Source organism: Brachyhypopomus gauderio, chromosome 12 (assembly GCF_052324685.1).
Source record: "Brachyhypopomus gauderio isolate BG-103 chromosome 12, BGAUD_0.2, whole genome shotgun sequence".
Lineage (NCBI taxonomy): Eukaryota > Metazoa > Chordata > Actinopteri > Gymnotiformes > Hypopomidae > Brachyhypopomus > Brachyhypopomus gauderio.
Window position 1 is genome coordinate 1,120,851 of NC_135222.1, and position 7,835 is coordinate 1,128,685.

The following is a 7,835-nucleotide window of genomic DNA, read 5'->3' on the forward strand; positions in this document are numbered from 1 at the left end:
GCAGACATTGCCAGACAAGAACAAATCAGTTTAGACTTGTGTATAATGTTGTGTCTGCTGTCAATAGAAAGGCCCAGTAACCAATACTTACATGGATCAGGAAGCCTAACATAATCAAGAAGTAAGAAACAAAATGGATGATAAGTAATGTGTTTTTAGGGTCTCTAATGTCCGATTTGAATCATGGGCCAAAACCAGTGGCGTGCACAGACATTTTGGGGGGCAAGTGCTCGGGGGGGGGGGGGGGGGGGGTGAAGGGCACTTTTTTGCGCACGTGGAACACTTCATTATTAAAAAAAATTACAAGCACATGTTGAATGAAATTTGACATTTTATTTGTTACATTCTCTAAACGTGAGTTTTCAATGGAGAAAAGTCACACAGCGAACTGATAAAATTTAAAATTCATATCCAATATTAACTATACACAGTCATGTCATTCTGTTAACTTCTGTTTACCCTCCACTGTCTGCAGGCCTTGTTGCATATATTTTGCAATTAGTAAATCCATATAGGCCTGCAATTAAGACAGTAAAAATACGTTCAGCTTAACACATAGATTTGCAAACTCTACCTTAATTATTTGTATGTGGTCGTCCTCACGTTATCTATCATTGATTTGGTCTAGAGCGACTAGTTTATCAGGTGACCAGTCGGCTAAAAATGCTTAGTAGCTGTATGAGACATTTTACTGCACAACAAAATGATTTCACGTTGGGCTTAGAGGGCAAACGGTACGATTTGACTTGATGTGTATGTGACCTGGCTGGTGGGGACGGGAGAAGAAGTCTATCTGTGAGCGTGTGTGCTGTGCTGAAGACGCTTCCTTCACCTCGCTGAACTGAACTGCTGCTGCAGCGCTTCTGGTGTTAAAGGAAGAGAGAGGTCGGGTGTGTGCGAGGTGGTGGCTCATTTCAGGGCATTGTTTTTAATCGCTCAGGTTTTCAATAGATCATGTCAAACCGATCTCAGTAGTGCTGCCACCTGTCCTGTCCCGGTTTTCACGTGCCTGTCCTGGTTTTTCTTCTTTTTAATATTCGGTCCCGGTGTTCTGTCGAGTTGTGCTTTGCATCGAGTTGTGCTCGTTTGCGGTTTTGCGCATGCGCAGACCCACAGGCTTGTAATTTGTTTCCACGCTATGTTCCCCTTCTGTCGAGTTTACGTTCAGGTGATAACTTAAATAAATCTTTAAAAAGATAAATCTTTTTTTATTATGTTTTTGTTAGCAAACATGTGCATGGGTCTGTACTGGAAGCATGATTTGATAAGGGAAGCATTATTCGCTGTATGATATCAGCCTATCGAGATATGCTATCCATGTAAAATGTTAATAAGGAAGCTATAATGGATTTAAATCCATGGATTTGTTCATACATACAGTGCACGTACTTGATTTTATAATTACAATGCGTCATAATACCGAGTTAGGCTATATTTTATGGGAAACGCACAACCGCAAGCATTTTTCGACAAAGTAGCAAAACTCGACAGAACACCGGCAAAAAAAACCACGATTCAGACTGTTTCTGCACACTTTAAATGTTTTTTTTTCTCGCTGTGTCCATTTTAAACCCCTCCGGTAACATTTTACGTTCGCCACCCCCGCTCAACAACTTACGAGTCATACATTGCTCTATGAACAATAAACAGGCGGAGTCTAGTGTACGGGCCGAAGAATTTGTTTTTAAATGTCGGTATTTTTTAAATATGGACATTTATACTGCAATGAGATGCTAAATAACATGCCAGTTATTAATGATATTGCAGGTAAACCTGTGCTTTGAGTATTTACTAAAGAGTAACGTTTATAAAATACATTGAATTTTGTTATGAAGTTATACTTCCCGCCAAACATGTGAATACATGTTTAGGCATTTGTAGGTGATGTGATATTTGTCGGACAGCTCGCTAACACGTATGTAACGGGGCAGTGCGTGGTCACGCAAACATGTCTTGCGAAGACTAGACTGTTTCATTTAACAGCCGTGAGATGCAGCCTACCCGGCCTTCGAAGTGTGTGCCCACCACGGACGTAGTTTTGGGGGGGGGGACGGGGGGGACATGTCCCCCCCACTTTTTCAAAAGCCGGTTTTGGTCCCCCCCAGTTTTTACAGTTAAAACCAAATATTTAAGTAGCGACGAAGTCATGTCCCCCCCACTTTTTAACGGTTAAAAAAACAATATCCAAATAGCGACAAATCTAGCACTAGGATCATGCAGCTCCGAGTTCCCGCCCCCCCCCCCCCCCCGCTCAACAATTTTTGTTCACAGCGCTCAACAATTTTCATTCACCCCCCCCCCCCCCCCCCGCTCAACAGTTCGCCACCCCAGGTTGTGTCCCCCCCACTTATGAAATCAAAACTACGTCCATGGTGCCCACCGTGGGCTGCGGTCTACGCGGTCTACCGACGGTCGCCGACTGGGCTAGATATTAAACATGCTAGATATCTGCCGGTCGTCTGCGACGAGTCGGCGACTGCTCGGCGAGCGTCTTTCAGCAGTTCACACTACACGACTGAGCGAGCGACAAGTGATCGCCAATTTGCCTCCGACCACAGTTTCTGTCGGCGATCAGTCGGCGACTGAAAAACCAGCCTAAAATCGTGTAGTGTGAACCGGGCTTTAAGGCTGCATCTCAATTCAGGGGCTGCAGCCTACGTAGACCGCGTAGACCGCAGCCACACACTTCGAAGGCCGGGTAGGCTGCATCTCACGTTCATGAACGAATCAGAGAGTGAACGAGAGCCCTCAGTTCATGAACGAATTAGAGAGTGAACGAGAGTCATCAGTTCATGAACGAATCAGAGAGTGAACGAGAGTCATCAGTTCATGAACGAATCAGAGAGTGAACGAGAGCCCTCAGTTCATGGGTGCATCTCAATTCAGGGGCTGCAGCCCACGAAGTGAGGACGGTACAGCGTGAGTAAAGAGACCACCTGCCTGTGGCTAAACGACACTTGCGTGTGTGTGTGCGCGTTCCCGATCTCGCGCATGCTCGTTCGTGTGCAAAACAATGGCCGACGCCAGCGTTTCGTGTAAGTTGAAATACCTCGTTTTTGTAGACAAACGAATCTTACATTCTAGTCTTGTATTGGCAGTGTATATGTTCATAAAGTTACTTTATGGAGAGGAAAACTTTTAAGAATAGGTTTTTTAAAGTATGTTAGCCTGTTAAGCTCTCTGCATTGTAAACTTCGCATTGTAAACTTCTGCAATGTGTGATACTGTGAAAATAAATAGATAATAACAGAGGAAGGAGATGTATATTAATTTAATTAATTTTGTAGTGCTGCTTGATTATTTGAGAAGTTGGAGCTCTTGAAAGTGTGTAACAAATGCTAAACGGTCTTGTTAACATAACCTTTCTTTCTCCAGCCATGGCTGAAGCCAGAATGGTAAGTTCATTCATAAGGGTAGTGTGTGTGTGTGTGTGTGTGTGTGTGTGTGTGTGTGTGTGTGTGTGTGTGTGTGTGTGTGTGTTTGTGTGTGTATGTGTGTGTGTGGTTGATGTATAACAATAAATAAGTTCACTTTTCACTAAATGCGTTTTTAACATGTGCCCAATGTTACTGTGAAACATTTGTGCAATTAACATCAAGATTAGGACTGTATTAAGATCTTGCCCAACTTTTAACATTTTAAAATTTGGTATATGGAGATACTAATTCCTAATTAAAGCCTTAATTTGTTTTTAAATGTCTTAAATGCATCAGTCACAGAGATTTTGTTACTGCAAAAGTGGTCTTAATTTTGTCACAAGGTGGTATTAAAAATAATTAATTAATTATAATTATTTATTTGTAGATGCAGGCAAGATGCCAGTGTTTGGTTAAAATAATTTGCAAGTGGGTGGTTGACATGACATGGCTTTTTTTGGTCCAAAGTGTCAAATATACTTAAAATATAGAAAAATATGTAAAAAAAACTGTGGTGATATTGTTCAGAAAGTGCTGTTTTATATGAATTTACAGAGCATTCATGGGATTAACATTCCTTTTTTTCACAATTTTCAGCCAAACTAGAAAAAGCTCATATGGAGTGACTGTCTCAAGCACATTTCACAAAGTTAGATTTTGAATTAAAACAAGAAAATTTATTAATTTTCTGTTTACTCAATAATATATTGATAACCCAGATGTCTACTTTTGAATCTGCTTGGTTAAAAGTTCAGGCATAACATTTTGAAGCCACCCTTAACTAAAACATTTTGTCCCAAAATTGGTTGTCATATGGTGTAACGCCATATTCCTATTTTTTAAATGAGCAATTGTTTGGAGACCTTTGGTGAGTGGGGGTCCTCCTTCTTTCAGGAGATAGAACAACGCCTCAGAGAGACACTGAAAGTTACAAGGTGAGTCATCACTCTTCATGTTTTCAAAAAAATCTAGTATATCCAGCAATCCTGCTTCAGTTCCCTTTTGGTGTGACACATATTACACAAAAATGCCCAAATTAAATTACTTTTCAGTCAGTATTACCTTTAAAACTATATTGTCACATTGTAGTTAGCATGGTTTTGTGGTGTTAGCGCAAAGGCACATTGCTTAATGTCATGCTAAGTACTTACATTTACATTTATGGCATTTAGCAGACGCTCTTATCAAGAGCGACTTACAAAAGTGCTATGTAGTTGCAAGTACTTGAAACCTCATATGGTGTGACACATCATCATAAGGTGTGACAGGGTTTTCTTGTCACACCATATGATCTTTTTGTCACACTATATGATATGAACTGTGCATAAATACATAAATAATGGTCTTGATACATTTTTATAGTTAATAGTTTGTTGAATATTTTATCATTTTAACATATTTTGATAATATATGATTATATTATTCACATTTAATATCTACACCAACTCAATTTGGTGAATCCCTGCTATCCCATTTTCAAGCTGAATCCATGTTAAACTACATCATTTTGTCACTCAAATGTTTCCCTTTATTTATTTTCTCATTTTTAAATTAATTTATGCATTAAATATAAAAAAGTTCAATGACTTACCAAAGATTATTAGAATTCATGTAACCAATATTCAGCAGATTAGAATAAAAAGTGTAACATCTAATGAATACAGTAAATGGATTAGTTAATGCCTTATAAGCATTGTTTACTACGTTGAGTAGAATTCACTGTTCTTCAACAATTTTGTGATTTTGCTGTAACTAAAATTATTTCAGTCACTTGTCAAAAGTTTGGTTGTTTGGTAAATGCAGATTTTTGCATACAGATTGCTGTGTGTTATGATTTATCATATGGCGAGACACCATGTAATTTGGTGTGACATTCAGAATTTTGAAACAAATGAAGGATTTTGATAATTAATCATAAACTCAACAATGTGGCTGATGGGGAATAGTGCCAGTAATAGTTACATGAATTTTGGTACTTTTATAACAAGATACTCACAAATTAATTTGAAGTATACTGAAAGATTATGAGTAAAATACTTCTTATGAGTGTTGATCAAGTAAATTAATACAAAAGGTAACATATTTGCACATGAGAAATGGTATACTTTTAAATAGTAATGATAAAGAATCAGGATAATTGACTTACATTATTACATTATATCCCTTTTTAATTTAATTCACAATAACATTCATGTCACACCATATGACAAATTTAGTTACTAAGATGGTAAACTAGTGAATAAATGTAAAATTCAAGGAAAAATCTACAAGACACATATATATTTGGAAATATAAGAGTTGATAGAATATAACCCAGTGATTTCCATGACTTACATTTGAGATTTTTTTTTTACTTTTTTTTAGCCAAATATGTCAACCCCCCAAGTACACTTTTGCATGAGATAAGTATTAGAAGTGTATGAGACCTTAGTGACAGTGGTATTTTCTTTTAGAGTCTACAAACAACCTACATCACCTTACAGACTGAAAATAAAGGATTATCATATCTAAATGCTAAAAAAAATGTTATTGGTGATAAGACTACCTATAAAGAGTGTTTTTTTAACTACTTCTTTGTAGTTTTTGGTACACGCTTTATCACAAGCGGTGATTCCCAACAGTAGTGGTGATTCACAATCCTAGCCTTTTAGTCTAGGATTAAGCTTAACCTGGGTCTAGGTAACTGGCAACTAATTTTACAGAAACAAGGGCAATCACAAAATGTATCATTCATTATCATTTGTCTGTGTGCAGGCAAGACAGTGGCTCAGTCCCGTGACAATGAGCAAAAGGTAAATTTTAATTTTAATAATTTTGTCTATAATGGGTTAATTTATTGCTGTAATGGTCTTTTTCAAAATAGTCTCTTAGTTATTGCTTGTAGTTTTGCTCAATAATCACTGCAAATGTACACTATTTGGAGTCGTGCTCAAACTATGCAGTGAAATAACCGATTATAGTTGTGTAATATTTTATTGTTTGGACAGAAGCCTGGCATTATGGATAATATAAAGGCTGCAGTACAATGGCTGGAAACACACAGTGGTGGCTTTAACAGGACAGTCTCTCTGCCACCAATACTGATGATGGATCAAGATGAACAGGAGGAAAAAATCAATGCATTCAAGTCTCTTAGTGGATCATGGCTGCCAGAGGACGAGCAAAGTGATGTAATGGACCCTTTCGTGTTTGGCTTTGAATCTGTGCAAGACATGCACCATTTTATGGAAGAGGTGCCTGACAAATTGGGAATACCAATCAACTGTAAATTGAACAGTGTTTAAAGAGGGGAAGCCATGCTGCTTTTGCAAAAATAAAGTTCTAAATGGAAATCTTGTTTGTGTTTTTTCATGTATTTCCACCTGAATTGTATCTGCAAAATATTTTAAAGACACATTTGCACATTTAAAACAAGTTTAATGTGCATTGAAGTTTTCAAATCCTTTGCAGGTTGCCTGCAACAAGATTATAATGCCATGTGGGATGTTTCGTAAATACAAAGAGTGAAGGTATAACTAGTATATGTAGTTATTTATGTAGAAACGGTAAATTTAAACGGAAATTTTTTTTTAAGCTACCTGTGTCTTCAGTCCTGTCTGGGCAGTACAGTCATTGTTGAACCAACGAAGTCGAGGTCAAGGCCAAAGCAGATAATGGTTGGAAGGGTGATCACACCGCTTTGGGGGGATGGGTCGATTCCACTTAAAGTCATCAATCCAACTAACAACAGGGTGTGTCACCCTGCATTGCTGTGGAAGACCTGCAGCAACATACACAGATCAAATCAAATGTGCTGTGTACTGAGGATAGCCCATCTTCACCACACAGGTCCAGTGATGAGAGGAGGCAAGCGCTGTGCAACTTGAACCTCTCCGACATTGACTTAGAGTCTTGTGAGGTGTCTGCCCACTGGAAAGACAGACTGCTACAGATCATTGAGAGCCATGAGTCAATCTTCTCAAGAGACAAGATGGACTGTGGAGAAGCAAAAGGTTTTGTCCACTGAATTATTCTGACTGACAACAGATCGTTTCGTTTACCATACAGGCGAATACCACCGAGTCAGTATGATAAACTAAGGACGGCGCTAAACGACATGAAGGAAAAAGGAATAATTCGTAAGTCGCACAGTGATTATGCATCACCCCTTGTGTTGGTCTGGAAAAGGAACGGTGACTTACGGATCTGTACAGACTTCAGGTGGCTGAATGCACGGACCGTCAGAGATGCCTATCCACTGCCACACCAGTCAGATGTGTTAGCTGCTCTGGGGGGAAATATCTTTTTCTCCACTATGGACCTGATGTCAGGCTACTATAACATGCCTCTACAGGAAGAACACAAGAAGTTCACAGCCTTCTCCTCTCCGTTTGGCCTGCATGAATATAACAGACTTCCTCAGGGCCTCTCCAACAGTCC